Source organism: Arachis stenosperma, chromosome 3 (assembly GCF_014773155.1).
Source record: "Arachis stenosperma cultivar V10309 chromosome 3, arast.V10309.gnm1.PFL2, whole genome shotgun sequence".
Taxonomy (NCBI): Eukaryota; Viridiplantae; Streptophyta; class Magnoliopsida; order Fabales; family Fabaceae; genus Arachis; species Arachis stenosperma.
In genome coordinates this window covers 83,764,367-83,783,715 of record NC_080379.1, presented here as the reverse complement: position 1 = coordinate 83,783,715, position 19,349 = coordinate 83,764,367, and the positions used below count along the sequence as shown (strand labels likewise).

The 19,349-nt window shown below is 39.8% G+C and overlaps 1 non-coding gene across 1 annotated transcript; it reads left to right on the top strand.

Moving 5' to 3' along the window:
- The first annotated feature begins 11,593 nt into the window (after positions 1–11,593).
- Positions 11,594–11,697, top strand: LOC130971213 (small nucleolar RNA R71). The gene has a single exon (XR_009082445.1). It is a non-coding gene; the product is annotated as a small nucleolar RNA R71 (small nucleolar RNA).
- Positions 11,698–19,349: the final 7,652 nt, after the last annotated feature.

Genomic DNA, 19,349 nt, shown 5'->3' with positions numbered 1-19,349 from the left:
AGCAAGTTCTTGTTACTGAGGAAGCAATAGAAGACATCCTCCAGCTCCTACCTAAATCAGATCAGTTAGATGGTTACCAAAAAGCTAAGGAGGATATGAGATTCATGAGGTTTGATTGGGATGCAGTGAAACGGGATATCACTCTTGATCCTACTGTTCCATGGGTCCTGGGAAAGAGCACAGTGGTACCCAAGGGAATCCGGCTAATTTATCTGAACGATGAGGCTCGGCTATGGCAACAGATTCTGAGTAACTACGTGATGTCGAGCACTCATGAGACGGAGGTGCCAGCTGATATGATTACCCTCATCTGGTGTGTGATGACGGGTAATGACTTATATCTACTCCGCTTCATCTGGCATTACATGACCAGAGTCCATGTTAGAGGCACCCTCCCCTTTCCATTCCAGATTACTCAGTTGGGTCGCCGAGCTGAGGTACCTTGGAAGGTTGCTGATGAAAAGCCACCCACCGCGGAATGCAGAAAGATCATCTCTCACAGTCGGAAGTTTCAGGCTTTCGGCTACCGACCTCTATTTCTCATTGACTCTGCTGAGGTAGCTACTTCTTCAGCTGCTCCTTCTGCTTCTACTGGCCCAGCACCACCCACTGCACCCCCACCTGCTCCTGAGCCCGTCTACCTTCTGGTGCACCGACTCTTTGACCGCTTAGACCAGATGGAGCGCCGTCACCAGCAGCACTTTGAGAGGTCTGAACGTCGCAACAGGCGATGTTATGAGAGGTTTGAGCGTCGCAACATGCAGCGCTATGAGCACCTCAAGCTGATGATTCGATCTGGTGGTGACATCCCTTCCGAGCCGGACACGCCCTCCGACACATCTGAGGAGGAGGTGAGCGATCATGAGAAGGAGGTACCTACCCAGGCTAAGCAGGGAGGATCCGAGCACACTGTACCACATCATGAGGAGCACTACCAGCTACAAACCACTGATCCGGACATTCCTCTACAGACAGAGCCCCCGCTTCAGCAGACCGCTCCTCCTACACTCATAGAGACTGCAGACCCTCAGCTTACCACCGAGACACTGGCAGCCCATCCTTCCGGAGATGACACTTCCTCACATCCAGTTTGAGTGAGCATCGAGGACGATGCTATTATTTAAGTGTGGGGAGGTCGCCATCTCTGGCATATATTTCTTTTAGTGAACCACTACAGACTCCTATCTTATTTTGTCCATTTTCTGTATTTCTGCATGTTTTTCTCTTTTGCTTTTGTTGCACTTTTGCATTCTGCACTTTGGGCTGTATATATCTTGGATATTTTAGCTTAATTTGCATCTTAGTTTACTAGTTATATATTAAGTGGATTAATTAGCATAGTTTACCCTTTTTAGCATATGATAGTTGATTTGATTGAAAAATAAAAAGAGTAAGCTAGGAACCATAGTATAGTAAAACAATCCACACACCTTGTATATATAGCATTACATGTTAGTTAGTTAACAACATTTCTTCAAAGAGTAACACTAAGATTTTAAGGGGCACCTTAAAAAAAATTTACATTTAGTTGAATGGAAACTCTTAATTTCTACTTGCATGACATACATAACTGATATATGATTTATGAGCTTGAGAACACACAGCCTGTGAGTTTTGAGCTTAATTGTATTGTTGCATTCAAACCATAAATTTCATTCCTGTGTGTTTTGCGCTTCTTTTTCATTCTGGTGTTCTTTACTTTGCTTTAATCTATATGTCCAATATAGAATATAGATACATACCAAGAGATGAATATGGCCATTATTTGTATTTATACCCACTTGTCTCAAATAAACCTACCTTTTATGCCATCCTTGTTAGCCCCCTTGAGCTCTTTAATCCCCCTTCATTTTATAACCACATTACTAGCCTTAAGCAGAAAAACAAAATAAAAATCCCAAGTTGAATCCTTGGTTAGCTTAAGATAGATATTGTGTATAATTTAAGTGTGGAAAATTTTATGGGAACATGGAATGATAGAAAAAGTAGGGAATTAAATTGAATAAGTTATTTGAAAAATTTGGGAAGCATGCTCATGTGAAATCAAAACAATTAAGTTACCATGTGCATTTAAAAAAAATAATATTTTATTTAAATAAGGGGATACAAAAATTATCCCGAATGCTATTACAAAAAAATTAATGAACATGGGACAAAAGTAAAAAATAAAATGCATGAGCATGTAACACAAAGGTGGAAAGATTTGGGTAGCTAGGTGAAGAATTATGAAATTATATATGTATATGTTAGGTGAGATCTTAGACTAGTCAAGGATTCACTTTGTTAGCTCGCTTAGCCTTATATATACATCCTTACCCTTACCTCAACCCCATTACAACCAAGGAAAAGACCTCATGATTTTTGTATGTCTATATTCCATATTGGTTGATTGGTTAGATGAAGAGCAAAGTTATAGAAAGTAAGGATAGAAAGAAGAATAGAGCAATTAACCCAAATAAACACTGAGTGACTAGAGAGTAAACACAAAATCCAGTGAGGGTTCAATAGCTCATTCTCATATGTCCATGTTTAATTATTGATTGTCTTGCAAGTTGTAAACTATCTTAACTCAACTCAAGTGTAATTGTGCTTTAATATGATTTGGCCCTAATTGTACATGCATGATTCCTTGAAGATATGAATTAATTTGACTACATGTATGCTTTATATATAGGTGAATAATAACTAGATTTGCATGACTTATTTAGGTAGTTGCATTTAGAGTAGACTGCATTGCATATGATTCCACCATTTTACCTTTACTCTTTTCTCTTGGATTTAGCACGAGGACATGCTATTGTTTAAGTGCGGGGAGGTTGATAAACCACTATTTCATGATAAATCTTGTGCTTAAATTGAATGATTTTATCAACTCTTCACCTACTTATTCATATGAATTTGCATGGTTTTACAATTCCTTCCTTGGGATATGACATATGAGAAAACATGTTTCTTATGCTTTAAAATAATCAAATTTAATTATCCTTTATTACCATTCGATGCCGTGATTTGTGTGTTGAGTACTTTCAGGTTTTATAGGGAAGGAATGACTTAAAGGATGGAAAGAAAACATACAAAAATAGAAGGAAAGCACAAATTGGAGTTTTGGAGAAACTGGCAGCGACGCGTTCACATGGACGATGCAAATGCGTGCTTTGCGTAAATTAGCATCGACGCGAGCACATGGACGACGCGAACGCATGACGTGCAAAACATAACTGACACGGACGCATGACTAACGTGACCGCGTGGAATAGCAAAACTCCAAATGACGCGACCGCGTGACCGACGCGGACGCGTGACGTGCGTGATCTGCAGCATTTGGAGAAGTCGGCCCCAGCGACTTCTAGGCCCTTTTTGGCCCAGATCCAAGCCCAGAGAACATAGATTAAAGGGTTATAAATGGAGGAATCCATCCATTCAAAAGGAGAGACTGGACTGGATACATCATACAACATACATTTATACATAGTTTTAGGATTTAGATGTAGTTTTTAGAGAGAGAGGTTCTCTCCTCTCTCTTAGGATTAGGATTTAGAATTTCTCTTGATTTTAGGATTATCTCATCTTCATATCAGGTTCAATATTCCTTTATTTTGATTTCTCTTATTTGATAATTATTTATGTTGCCAAATTGGCTTATGGACCATTCCTGTTAAGATTTTCTTAATTAATACACTTTGAGGTATTTCAGACTCATGATTGCTTTCTTCTATTTATTGTAAATAATTTAGATTTTCCCCCTTTGGCTTTGGTTTATCAATTGGTAACTCTTGAGTTGTCAAACTCATCGTGATTGATAATTATTATCTTTGCTGATTAATTTAGATTCATATAACTCTAGTCTTTCCTTAAGGAGTTGACTAGGACTTTAGGTGTTAAATTAATTTGTCCACTTAACTGACCTTCATAGTTAGAGGTTAACTTAGTGGGAGCGAAAGTATAATTCTCATCACCATTGATAAGGATAACTAGGATAGGACTTCCAGTTTTCATACCTTGCCAAGAGATTTCTTTGTTATTAATTTATTAATTTCTGCAACCCATTTCTCTTGTTCAAAACCCTTTTCCAAACCCAAAACACTGCTTTCCATAACCAATAATAAAACACACCTCCCTGCAATTCCTTGAGAAGACGACCCAAGGTTTGAATACTTCGGTTTATAAATTTTATTGGGTTTGTTACTTGTGACAACCAAGCGTTTGTACGAAAGGATTTTCTGTTGGTTTAGAAGCTATACTTACAATGCGATTATATTTGTGAATTTCTTTACCGACAGGAAATCCAATCGTCACTGGCCATTCGGCCATGCCTAGACCTTTTGTTCTTATGTATTTTCTACGGTGAAGTTTCTACACCTCATAGATTAAGGTGAGGGGCTCTGCTGTTCCTTATGAATTAATGCAAGTACTATTATTTTTCCTTCAATTCACGCTTACTTCTTCTCCAAGATATACTCTTGTACTTAATCCAGTTAAGTCAGACTGAAGGGGTGACCCGTGACAATCACCCACTATCTTCAGTACTCGCTTAGCTAAGATCCACATGCCTGACAACAACAAAGCGGTCTAGATGATGTTCAACATAGTCATTGGACGCAAACCGGAGTATACTCTCTTGGGTCTCTGATTCACGGATTCGCATCGTCTCTCCGACAACAGAGCATCCGACCCCGTGATTAGGATCTTCGTGGTATAGGCTAGAATCAATAGACAACATTTCTGAGATCCGGAAAATCTAAACCTTGTATGTGGTATTCCGAGTAGGATCTGGGGAAGGGATGACTGTGAGGAGCTTCAAACACATGAATGTAGGGCGCGTGACAGTGTGCAAAAGGATCAATGGATTTTATTCCAACACAAGTGAGAATCGACAGATGATTAGCCCTGCGGTAGCTGTGCCTGGTATTTTTCATTCGATACGAGATATCCGACAGTTGATTAGACATACAAATACCATAGCCGGACCATTTTCATTGAGAGAATTAGACAGCTTACCATGGAAGGGAGGACGCATGATTGGATGAAGACAATTGGTGCACGGATTTTGTGATCTTCAACAATGGCTCCAATAATTTGGTAGCTCTCACACGTGAATTACACTTAGTCACAACTCTGCACAACTAACCAGCAAGTGCACTGGGTCGTCCAAGTAATACCTTACGTGAGTAAGGGTCGATCCCACGGAGATTGTTGGTATGAAGCAATCTATGGTCATCTTGTAGATCTCAGTCAGGCTGATTCAAATGTGATTAGATTAGATAATTAAAAGATAAATAAAATAGGATAGAATTACTTATGTAAATTAATGGTGGGAATTTCAGATAAGCGTATGGAGATGCTTGTCCCTGTTGAATCTCTGTTTTCCTACTGCTTTCATTCAATCCTTCTTATTCCTTTCCATGGCAAGCTGTATGTAGGGCGTCACCGTTGTCAATGGCAACATCCCATCCTCTCAGTGAAAAAGGTCCAAATGCTCTGTCACAGCTCGGCTAACCATCTATCGGTTCTCAATCAGGTTGGAATAGAATCCAGTGACTCTTTTGCATCTGTCCCTAACGCCCAGCCTTCAGGAGTTTGAAGCTCATCACAGTCATTCAATCCCGGAATCCTACTCGGAATACCACAGACAAGGTTAGACTTTTCGGATTCCCATGAATGCCGCCATCAATTCTAGCTTATACCACGAAGATTCTGATTAAGGAATCCAAGAGATATGCGCCCGGTCTAAGGTAGAACGGAAGTGGTTGTCAATCACGCGCGTTCATAGGTGAGAATGATGATGAGTGTCACGGATCATCACATTCATCATGTTGAAGTGCAACGAATATCTTAGAACAGGAATAAATTGAATTGGATAGAAAATAGTAGTAATTACATTAAAACTTGAGGTACAGTAGAGCTCCACACCCTAAATCTATGGTGTGTAGAAACTCCACCGTTGAAAATACATAAGTGATGAAAGTTCAGGCATGGCCGAATGACCAGCCCCCAAAATGTGATCAATAGCCTCCTAAGATGAAGAATAAAATAAAACTGAGACCAAAGATGTAACGTGGTCAAAAGACGACTAATACACTAGTAAAAAGTGTTATTTATACTAAACTAGCTACTAGGGTTTACAGAAGTAAGTAATTGATGCGTAAATCCACTTTCGGGGCCCACTTGGTATGTGCTTGGGCTGATCTTGATCTATCCACGAGCTGAGGCTTCTCTTGGAGTAGAACGCCAAGTTATAACGTGTTTTGGGCGTTCAACTCTGGTTCGTGACGTGTTTCTGGCGTTTGACTCTAGATGCAGCATGGAACTGGCGTTGAGCGCCAGTTTACATCGTCTAATCAAAAATAAAGTATAGACTATTATATATTGTTGGAAAGCTCTGGATGTCTACTTTCCAACGCCGCTGAGAGCACGCCATTTGAAGTTCTATAGCTCCAGAAAATCCATTTTAAGTGTAGGGAGGTCAGATTCCAACAGCATCAGCAGTCCTTTGTCAGCCTCCTATTAGAGTTTTGCTCAGGTCCCTCAATTTCAGCCAGAAAATACCTGAAATCACAGAAAAACACACAAACTCATAGTAAAGTCTAGAAATGTGAATTTAGCATAAAAACTAATGAAAACATCCCTAAAAGTAACTAGATCATACTAAAAACTACCTAAAAACAATGCCAAAAAGCGTATAAATTATCCGCTCATCACAACACCAAACTTAAATTGTTGCTTGTGCCCAAGCAAATGAAAATCAATTAGGATAAAAAGAAGAGAATATACTATAAATTCCAAAATATCAATGAATATTAATTCTAATTATATGAGCAGGACTTATAGCTTTTTGTTTCTGAACAGTTTTGGCATCTCACTTTTTCCTTTGAAGTATAGAATGATTGGCTTCTTTAGGAACTTAGAATTTCAGATAGTGTTATTGATTCTCCTAGTTAAGTTTGTTGATTCTTGAACACAGCTACTTTTATGAGTCTTGGCTGTGGCCCTAAGCATTTTGTTTTCCAGTATTACCACTGGATACATAAATGCCACAGACATATGACTGGGTGAACCTTTTCAGATTGTGACTTAGCTTTGCTAAAGTCCCCAGTTAGAGGTGTCCAGAGCTCTTAAGCACACTCTTTTTGCTTTGGATCACGACTTTAACCTCTCAATCTCAAGCTTTTCACTTGGACCTGCATGCCACAAGCACATGGTTAGGGACAGGTTGATTTAGCCGCTTAGGCCTGGATTTTATTTCCTTGGGCCCTCCTATCCATTGATGCTCAAAGCCTTGGATCCTTTTTACCCTTGCCTTTTGGTTTTACGGGCTATTGGCTTTTTCTGCTTGCTTTTTCTCTTTCTTTCTGATTTTTTTCGCAAGCTTTTGCTTTTTCACTGCTTTTTCTTGCTTCAAGAATCAATTTCATGATTTTTCAGATTATCAATAGCATTTCTGTTTGTTCATCATTCTTTCAAGAGCCAACAATTTTAACATTTATAAACAACAAGATCAAAATTATGCACTGTTCAAGCATTCATTCAGAAAACAACAAGTATTGTCACCACATCAATATAATTAAATTAAATTCAAGGACAAATTTTGAAATTTATGTACTTCTTGTTCTTTTGGATTAAAAACATTTTTCATTTAAGAGAGGTGAATGATTTATGGAATTTATTCATAGCTTTAAGACAGAGTTACTACATACTAATGATCATGAAGTAGAGACACAAAACATAGATAAATATATAACATAAAAACCGAAAAACAGAAAAAAAAATAAGAACAAGGAATGAATCCACCTTAGTGTCGTCTTCTTCTTGAAGGACCAATGATGTCCTTAAGCTCTTCTATGTCCCTTCCTTGCCTTTGTTGCTCCTCCCTCATTGCCTTTTGATCTTCTCTAATTTCATGGAGAATGATGGATTGCTCTTGATGTTCCACCCTTAATTGATTCACATTGTAACTCAAATCTTCTAAGGAAGTGTTGAGTTGTTCCCAATAGTTGTTGGGAGAAAAGTGCATCCCTTGAGGCATCTCCGGGATTTCTTGATGATGAGCTTCCTCATGCGTCTCTTGGGTTCCATGAGTGGGCTCTCTTGTTTGCTCCATCCTTTTCTTAGTGATGGGCTTGTCCTCCTCAACGAGGATGTCTCCTTCTATGATAACTCCAGCTGAGTAACATAGATGGCAAATAAGATGAGGAAAAGCTAGCCTTGCCAAAGTAGAGGACTTATCGGCTATTTTGTAGAATTCATGGGAGATGACTTCATGAACTTCTACTTCCTCTCCAATTATGATGCTATGAATCATGATGGCCCGATCCACAGTAAATTCAGATCGGTTGCTAGTGGAGATGATGGAGCGTTGAATGAACTCCAACCATCCTCTAGCCACAGGCTTGAGGTCCAGTCTTCTCAGTTGAGCCGGCTTGCCTTTGGAGTCTCTTTTCCATTGAGCTCCTTCCACACATATGTCCATAAGGACTTCTAGTGTAGGGGCGTGCATCTCCTTGCATCATGGGTAAGTTGAATGCCAACCTCACATTTTTCGGACTAAAATCTAAGTATTTCCCCCGAACCATTGTAAGATAATTCTTTAGATTCGGGTTCACACTTTGATCATGGTTCCTAGTGATCCATGCATTGGCATAGAACTCTTGAACCAATAAGATTCCGACTTGTTGAATGGGGTTGGTTAGAACTTCCCAACCTCTTTTTTGGATCTTATGTCGGATCTCCAGATACTCATTTTTCTTGAGCTTGAAAGGGACCTCAGGGATCACCTTCATCTTGGCCACAACATCATAGAAGTGGTCTTGATGGGCTTTGGAGATGAATCTTTCCATCTCTCATGACTCAGAGGTGGAAGCTTTTGTCTTCCCTTTCCCTTTTCTAGAGGATTCTCCGGCCTTAGGTGCCATCAATGGTAATGGAAAAACAAAAAGCTTATACTTTTACCACACCAAACTTAAAATATTGCTCGCACTCGAGTAAGAGAAGAAAGAAAAGAAGAAGAAGAAGAAGAAGAAAATATGGAGGGGAGGGGGAGAGGCGTATTCGGCCAAGAAGGAGAAGAGAGGTTTGTGTTGTATGAAAATTAAGGAGAATGGAGGGGTTTATATAGGGAAGTGAGAGAGGGTAGGTTTGGCCATTTAGGGTGGGTTTGGGTGGGAAAGATTTTTGAATTTTGAAGGTAGGTGGGATTTATGGGGAAAAGTGGATGGATGTGAGTGGTGAAGGGGGTAATTGGGAAGAGAGATTGAGGTGATTGGTGAAGGGTTTTTCGGAAAGTGTGTTATAGGATTAATTAGGAGGTAAGGTGGGAATATGTTAGGTGGGGATCCTGTGGGGTCTACAGTTCCTGAGATGATCCTGTGGGGTCCACAGATCCTGAGGTGTCAAGGATTTACATCCCTGCACCAATTAGGCATGTAAAATGCCTTAGCATACCATTCTGGCGTTTAAACGCCGAAGTGGTGCATGTTTTGGGCGTTCAACGCCCATGTGTAGCATGTTTCTGGCGTTGAACGCCAGTTCCATGCTTGTTACTAGCGTTCAGCGCCAGCTTTCCTTAGGGCACATTCCTGGCGTTCAAACGCCAGGATGTTGCTTGTTTCTGGCATTCGGCGCCAGATCCATGCTCTGTTCTGGCGTTGAACGCCAGCCAGATGCTCCTTATTGGCGTTTAAACGCCAGTAAGTCCTTCCTCTAGGGTGTGATTTTTCTTCTGCTATTTTTGATTCTGTTTTTAATTTTAATATTTTTTTTCGTGACTCCACATGATCATGAACCTACTAAAACACAAAATAATAATTAAATAAAAATAAAATTAGATAAATAAAAATTGGGTTGCCTCCTAACAAGCGCTTCTTTAATGTCAATAGCTTGACAGTGGGCTCTCTTGGAGCCACAAAGGTGATCAGGTCAATGTTGTGGACTCCCAACACCAAACTTAGAGTTTGGATATGGGGGTTCAACACCAAACTTAGAGTTTGGTTGTGGCTTCCCAACACCAAACTTAAAGTTTGATTATGGTGGCTCTGTTTGACTCTGTACTGAGAGAAGCTTAATGTACCTCTTTTCCAAGTTTATAGAAGAGCACCCTTGGGTCTTAAACACAAGGTAGTCCCCATTCAAATGAAGGACTAATTCTCCTCTGTTAACATCTATCACAGCTCCTTCTATGGCCAGGAAAGGTCTCCCAAGGATGATGCATTCATCCTCCTCCTTCCTAGTATCTAAGATTATGAAATCAACAGGGATGTAAAGGCCTTCAACCTTTACCAACACGTCCTCTACCAATCCATAAGCTTGTCTTACTGACTTGTCTGCCATTTGTAATGAGAATATGGCAGGTTGTACCTCAATGATCCCCAGTTTCTCCATTACATAGAGTGGCATAAGATTTATGCCTGACCCTAGGTCACATAGAGCCTTGTCAAAAGTCATGGTGCCTATGGTACAGGGTATTAAGAATTTGCCAGGATCTTATCTCTTTTGAGGTAAAGTTTGCTGAACCCATGTATCTAGTTCACTAATAAGCAAGGGAGGTTTACCTTCCCAAGTCTCATTACCAAATAACTTGGCATTCAGCTTCATAATAGCTCCTAAATATTGAGCAACTTGCCCTCCAGTTACATCTTCATCCTCTTCAGAGGAAGAATAGTCTTCAGAGCTCATGAATGGCAGAAGAAGGTTTAATGGAATCTCTATGGTCTCTATATGAGCCTCAGATTCCTTTAGGTCCTCAATAGGGGACTCCTTCTTGCTCAGAGGACGTCACAGGAGGTCTTCCTCACTAGGATTTTCGTCCTTTCCTCCCTCTCTGCATTTGGCCATATTGACTATATCAATGGCCTTGCACTCTCTCTTTTGATTCTCTTCTGTATTGCTTGGGAGAGTACTAGGAGGAGTTTCAGTTACTTTCTTACTCAGCTGGCCCACTTGTGCCTCCAGATTTCTGATGGAGGACCTTGTTTCATTCATGAAACTTAAAGTGTCCTTAGACAGATCAGAGACTAAGTTTGCTAAGTTAGAGATATTCTGTTCATAATTCTCTGTCTGTTGCTGAGAATATGATGGATAAGGCTTGATATTGCTGAGCCTATTTCTTCCACCATTATTAAAGCCTTGTTGAGGCTTTTGTTGATCCTTCCATGAGAAATTCAGATGATTTCTCCATGATGAATTATAGGTGTTTCCATAAGGTTCACCCATGTAATTTACCTCTGCCATTGCAGGGTTCTCAGGATCATAAGCTTCTTCTTCAGAAGATGCCTCTTTAGTACTGTTGGATGCATTTTGCCATCCATTCAGACTTTGAGAAATCATGTTAACTTGCTGAGTCAACACTTTGTTCTGAGCCAATATGGCATTTAGAGCATCAATTTCAAGAACTCCCTTCCTCTGAGGTGTCCCATTATTCACATAATTATTCTCAGAAGTATACATGAATTGGTTGCTTGCAACCATGTCAATAAGTTCTTGAGCTTCTACAAGCGTTTTCTTTAGGTGAATGGATCCACCTGTAGAATGGTCCAATGACATTTTGGAAAACTCAGATAGACCATAATAGAATATATCTAATATGGTCCATTCTCAAAACATGTCAGAAGGACACTTTTTGGTCATCTGCTTGTATCTTTCCCAAGCTTCATAGAGGGATTCACCATCTTTTTGTTTGAAGGTCTGAACATCCACTCTAAGCTTGCTCAGCTTTTGAGGAGGAAAGAATTTATCCAAGAAGGCCGTGACTAGCTTATCCAAGAGTCCAGGCTATCTTTAGGTTGTGAGTCCAACCATGTTTTAGCTCTGTCTCTTACAGCAAAAGGGAAAAGCATGAGCCTGTAGACTTCAGGATCTACTCCATTCGTCTTAAGAATCTCACAAATCTGCAAGAACTCAGTTAAAAACTGGTAAGGATCTTCAGATGGAAGTCCATGAAACTTGCAGTTCTGTTGCATTAGAGCAACTAATTGAGGTTTCAGCTCAAAATTGTTTGCTCCAATGGCAGGAATTGAGATGCTTCTTCCATCAAACTTGGACGTAGGTTTAGTAAAATCACCAAGCATCCTCCTTGCATTATTGTTGTTGGGTTCGGCTGACATCTCCATCTCTTGTTCGAAAATTTCAGAAAGGTTGCCTCTGGATTGTTGTAATTTAGCTTCTCTTAGTTTCCTCTTCAGAGTCCTTTCAGGTTCAGGATCAGCTTCAACAAGAGTGCCTTTTTCCTTGTTCTTGCTCATATGAGAGAGAAGAGAAAAAGAAAAGGAAGAAGAATCCTCTATATTTGGACAAAGAGGATCCTTATTATTAGTAGAAGAAGAAAGGAATAAAAGTGGAGAATCCAATCACAAGGGTGAGGATAGAGGCAGTGATTGGAGATGAGGAGAGGTGAAGAGAAGTGTTAGTAAATAAATAAATAAATAGAATAAGAGAAGAGAGAGAGAATTCAAAAATAATTTTGAAAAAGTAGTTAATGATTTTCGAAAATTAAAGATAAGATATAATTAAAATTAAAATTTAAAACAATTAGTTAATTTAAAAAAAGAAGTTTGAACAAGGATGAGATATTTTCGAAAATTAGAGAGGGAGAAGTAGTTAGGTGGTTTTGAAAAAGATAAGAAACAAACAAAAAGTTAATTAGTTAGTTGAAAAATATATTAAAATCAAATTTGAAAAGATAAGAAGGTAAGAAGTTAGATAAGATATTTTGAAATCAAATTTTTGAAAAAGATATGATAAAAAGATATGGTTGAAAAAGATTTAATTTTTTTAAAATTAAAGTTAATTACTTAACTAACAAGAAACTAAAAGATATGATTCTAGAATTTAAAGATTAAACCTTTCTTAACAAGAAAGTAACAAACTTCAAATTTTTGAATCAATCACATTAATTGTTAGTGTAATTTCGAAAATTTGAAATAAAATTAAGAAAAAGATTTTGAAAATAATTTTAAAATTTTTGAAATTAAATAAGATAAAAATAAAAAAGATTTGATGTTGAAAAAGTTTTGAAAAGATAGGATTTTTAAAATTGAAAATTTGACTTGACTTATGAGAAACAACTAATTTCAAAAATTTTTGACTAAGTCAACTCAAATTTTCGAAAATTAGGAGAGAAATAAGGAAAAGATAATTTTTTTATTTTTGAATTTTTAATGAGGAGAGAGAAAAACACAAATATGACCCAAAACATGAAAATTTTGGATCAAAACACTTAATGCATGCAAGAACACTATGAATGTCAAGATGAACACCAAGAACACTTTGAAGATCATGATGAACATCAAGAACATATTTTCGAAAAATTTTTGATACAAAGAAAATATGCAAGACACCAAACTTAGAAATCTTTAATGCATGGACTCTAACAAACGAAAAATGCATATGATAAACAAAAAAAAATGCAAAACAAGAAAACATCAAGATCAAACAAGAAGACTTACCAAGAACAACTTGAAGATCATGAAGAACACCATGAATGCATGAATTTTTCAAAAAAATGCAAGAACAATATGAATATGCAATTGACACCAAGCATAAAAATTGACTCAAGACTCAAACAAGAAACACAAAATATTTTTGGTTTTTTTTTATTTTATTGAATTTTTTTTTTGGATTTTCTTACTAAATTTTTTTAAAACAAAGGGAAAATTTTAAAAAATATTTTTTTTTGAAAAACATATAGGAAAAAGAAAAAGAAAATAAGAAATTCAAAATCTTTAAGAAGAATTCCAGGAATCTTTCAATATTAGCCCAAAGCTCCAATCAAAGAGTTGGACATGGCTTAATAGCCAGTCAGCTTTAGGATGGAATTACATGCATTGTGGTGATTAGTTGAAGACCAATTCCAAATGAGTTTGAATATGGCTTTGCAGCCAGCCAGGATTCAACATGCTTCATGAAACTCTGTAATCCATTCTTAAGTGTTTTGAAGCCATAAAAAAATTTCGAAAATAGGAATAAAAAAAAATTTTTGAAAGATTTTTGAAAAGTTTTTGAAAGGAAAATTACCTAATCTGAGCAACAAGATGAATCGTCAGTTGTCCATACTCGAATAATCCCCGGCAATGGCACCAAAAACTTGGTGCACAGATTTTGTGATCATCAACAATGGCTCCAATAATTTGGTAGCTCTCACACATGAATTACACTTAGTCACAACTCCGCACAACTAACCAGCAAGTGCACTGGGTCGTCCAAGTAATACCTTATGTGAGAAAGGGTCGATCCCTCGGAGATTGTTGGTATGAAGCAATCTATGGTCATCTTGTATATCTCAGTCAGGCTGATTCAAATGTGATTGGATTAGATAATTAAAAGATAAATAAAATAGGATAGAAATACTTATGTAAATTAATGGTGGGAATTTCAGATAAGCGTATGGAGATGCTTGTCCCTGTTGAATCTCTGTTTTCCTACTGCTTTCATTCAATCCTTCTTATTCCTTTCCATGGCAAGTTGTATGTAGGGCATCACCGTTGTCAATGGCTACATCCTATCCTCTCAGTGAAAAAGGTCCAAATGCTCTGTCACAGCACGGCTAATCATCTGTGATTTCTCAATCAGGTTGGAATAGAATCCAGTGATTTTTTTGCGTCTGTCACTAACGCCCAGCCTTCAGGAGTTTGAAGCTCGTCACAGTCATTCAATCCCGGAATCCTACTCGGAATACCACGCAAGGTTAGATTTTCTGGATTCCCATGAATGCCGCCATCAATTCTAGCTTATACCACGAAGATTCTGATTAAGGAATCCAAGAGATATGCGCCCGGTCTAAGGTAGAACAGAAGTGGTTGTCAATCACGCGCGTTCATAGGTGAGAATGATGATGAGTGTCACGGATCATCACATTCATCATGTTGAAGTGCAGCGAATATCTTAGAACAGGAATAAAACTAATTGGATAGAAAATAGTAGTAATTGCATTAAAACTTGAGGTACAGCAGAGCTCCACACCCTTAATCTATGGTGTGTAGAAACTCCACTGTTGAAAATACATAAGTGATGAAGGTTCAGGCATGGCCGAATGGCCAACCCCCAAAATGTGATCAATAGCCTCCTAAGATGAAGAATAAAATAAAACTGAGACCAAAGATGTAATGTGGTCAAAAGACGACTAATACACTAGTAAAAAGTTCTATTTATACTAAACTAGCTACTAGGGTTTACAGAAGTAAGTAATTGATGCATAAATCCACTTTCGGGGCCCACTTGGTGTGCGCTTGGGTTGAGCTTGATCTATCCACGAGCTGAGGCTTCTCTTGGAGTTGAACGCCAAGTTGTAACGTGTTTTGGGCGTTCAACTCTGGTTCGTGATGTGTTTTTGGCGTTTGACTCCAGAATGCAGCATGGAACTAGCGTTGATCGTCAGTTTACGTCATCTAATCACGAATAAAGTATGGACTATTTAATATTGCTGGAAAGCTCTGGATGTCTACTTTTCAATGCCGTTGAGAGGGCGCCATTTGGAGTTCTGTAGCTCCAGAAAATCCATTTCGAGTGCAGGGAGGTCAGATTCCAACAGCATCAGCAGTCTTTTGTCAGCCTCCTATCAGAGTTTTACTCAGGTCCCTCAATTTTAGCCAGAAAATACCTGAAATCACAGAAAAACACACAAACTCATAGTAAAGTCCAGAAATGTGAATTTAGCATAAAAACTAATGAAAACATCCCTAAAAGTAACTAGATCATACCAAAAGCTACCTAAAAACAATGCTAAAAAGCGTATAAATTATCCGCTCATCAACAACAGGAAATCAGAGGTTCAGAAGCAACAAACTATCTCCAAATGCTTATCTGAAATTCCCACCAATGAATTACATAAGTATCTCTATTTTATTTTCCGTCTTATATATCTTTTAATTGTCAATATCTCATAACCATTTGAATCCGCCTGACTGAGATTTACAAGATGACCATAGCTTGCTTCAAGCTGACAATCTCCGTGGGATCGACCCTTACTCACGTAAGGTATTACTTGGACGACCCAGTGCACTTGCTGGTTGGTTGTGCGGAGTTGTGAAAAGTGTGATCACAATTTCGTGCACCACTGCTAATAAAGTTCCTAAAGGATAATTCCGACCACTTCGCATGAAAAATGGCAGACATGCCCGGCATAGACGCCGGACTAATGTGCCACAAACTGGCAGTGTACCCCGGATCTCAGCCAGTGCAATAGAAGCATAGAAAGCTCGGCCCAGAGAGATCACAAGTCGTGGAGGAGCAAGTACAAGCCTTACTAGAGGTAGGGTTCATAAGGGAGGTCAAGTACCCACTATGGTTGGCCAACGTTGTATTAGTTAAAAATCCAAATGTAAAGTGGTGAATGTGTGTCGACTACACCGATCTCAACAAAGCCTACCCAAAAGATCCCTACCGCCTCCCAAATATCGACACCCTAGTCGACGCCTCGTCGGGATACAAGTACCTCTCCTTCAAAGACGCCTACTCGGGGTACCACCAGATCCAAATGCATCAACCCGACCAGGAGGAGACCTCATTCTTAATCCAAAAAGTAAACTACTGCTACGTAGTCATACCGTTTTAGCTCAAAAACGCAGGGGCTACATATCTGCGATTGATGAATAAAGTGTTCGCCGACCACATTGGGAAGCAGATGGAAGTCTACGTAGACGACATGCTGATAAAAACACAAAGGGAAGAAACGCTGTTACCCGACCTCGCTGAAGTATTTGACACCATAAGAAAGCACAGGATGAGACTAAATCCCACAAAGTATACTTTCACGGTGGAAGCTGGCAAATTCCTAGGGTTCATGCTCACCTATAGAGAGGTTGAGGCAAACCCAGACAAATGCCAAGCTATACTCAACATGTAAAGGCCGACCTGCGTCAAGGAGGTACAGTAGCTAAACGGAAGGCTTGCGGCCCTATCTAGGTTCCTAGCCGGATCGGTCATAAGATCTCTCCCTTTCTATGCAACACTAAGGAAAGGAAAGAGGTTCAAATGGACCCTAGAATGTGAACAAGCCTTCCAAGTCTTCAAAACATTCCTAGGGCAACCACTTATCCTAACCCAACCTCGACAAGGAGAAGAATTGATACTATACTTCGCCGTGGGAAGTCGGGCGATAGCATCAGCCCTAGTCAGAGAAGATGAGAACGGACAACAACCCATCTACTTTATCAGTAAGGCTTTAGAAGGGGCTAAACTAAACTACCAAAAGATAGTGAAGTTTTTCTACACCCTCATACTTACTTTCCAACAACTTTGACCATACTTTCAAGCCCACACCATTAGAATATGGACCAACCAACACATAAAAGGTATCCTGCAGAAAACCGACTTAGCTGGAAGAATCCTACAATGGGTGGTCTAATTGTCCGAATTCGACCTTAATTATGAAGCTCGAACGGCCATCAAGTCTCAGTACCTGGCCGACTTCATCGCAGAGTACACCGACACCCCAGGAACTCCCATTGACTAGAACCTCTACGTTGACGGCTCAACAAACAAAGACGGAAGTGGAGCGGGCGTCATCCTAGAAAGTGATCAAGGAACCCAGCTCAAACTCTCCTTAAGGTTAGACTTTCCCGCCTCAAACAACCAAGCCGAGTTTGAAGCCGTACTGGCTAGTTTGAAACTGGCTAGGGAAGTTGGAGCCCAAAAGCTTACCATCTTCACCGATACACAAGTAGTCACCTCACAAATAGAAGGAAGCTACCAGGAAAAGGATCCCACCATGAAAAAAATATTTAGACAAGACCAGAGAACAGCTCAGAAAATTCATGGGATACGAGATCTGACATATACCTCGTGGACAAAATGCCCGAGCAGATGCACTATCGAAACTAGCTAGCACCAAACTAGGGGGCAATAATATAAGCCTCATTAAAGAAATAATACAAAACCCATCAACCTCGGAAGAAGAGAAGGTCCTAAACATATCGGACCAGGACCAAGGGTGGATGACTCTCATAATCAACTACGTCAAATCCGAAACAATCCCCACGATAAAATGGAGGCGAAAAGGCTCATATGAGAAGCACAGTATTACACCATAGTGCACGACGTCCTATACAGGAGAGGGATCTCAACATCCCTCCTAAAATGCGTCCCGACTTCCGCCACAAAGGAAGTCCTAGAAGAAGTCCACGGTGACATGTACAGCAACCATCTCAGGGCCCGAGCTCTTTTCAAAAAGGTACTCCATGCCGACTTTTACTGGCCGACCTTACAAAAGGAAGCAACCGAGTTCCTCAAAACATGCCCCCCATGCCAGAAGCACGCCAACTTTCACATCGCTCCACCCAAAGAGCTCATCTGCGTCACTTCACCATGGCCGTTCGCAAAATAGGGGCTTGATCTCCTCAGACCATTCCCCCAAGGATCAGGGCAAGTCAAGTTCCTCATCGTAAGAATAGACTACTTCAAGAAGTGGATTGAGGCAGAACCATTGGCCGCCACCACACCCAAAGAAGTCGGAAGTTCCTATACAGAAACATTGTCACAAGGTTTGGGGTCTCCCTTTCTATCACCACGGACAATGGTACTCAGTTCACCGATACGGGCTTCAGAAACCTGGTAGCTGATCTGAAAATCAAGCACCAATTCACCTCAGTGGAACACCCACAAGCCAATGGACAGACGGAAGCCACCAACAAAGTCATATTGGCTGGGTTAAAACGTAGACTTCAGGATGCAAAAGGAGTCTGGGCTGAAGAGCTCCCACAAATCCTATGGGCATACTGGACAACGCCACACTCTACCACTGGGGAATCACCCTTCCGAGTTGCTTATGGAATGGAGGCAATGATTCCCGTAAAGGTGGAAGAAGGATCCCCTAGGGTGCTCTTCTACAATGAGGATACCAACTCCCAAGCACAAGGGAAGAGCTCGACCTACTTCCAGAAGTCCGAGAAAGAGTTCGGATTAGAGAGGAAGCGCTAAAGCGTCGAATGGCTTCAAGGTATAACCGGAAGGTAATCCAATGAAGCTTCTCTACCGATGACCTCATCTTAATTCGGAATGATATTGGAGCAGGTCGGTAAGGAGAATGAAAGCTAGTAGCTAACTGGAAAGGGCCATATCGAGTCACAAAAGTGCTAGAAAAAGGTTACTATAGGGTAGCCGACCTCCAAGGGCGGGAGCTCCCGCTTAGCCTTAATACACCCTTCCAATAATTCAAGCACTTCCATGGATAAAAGTGAAGAACCAACTTCAATTGAAGTATGTGGAGTGGAAGAGAGATTGGAACTTAAAAGGAAAGAAGAGGAGTTGAAGCATGAGTTGCAACAAGTAGAGGAGGTTGAGATTAAGGAATTAGAATAAGTGGTTGAAGGGTTTAGAGAATTTAAACAAGGAATCGAACTTGATGAACTTGTAAAGTGGTGGAA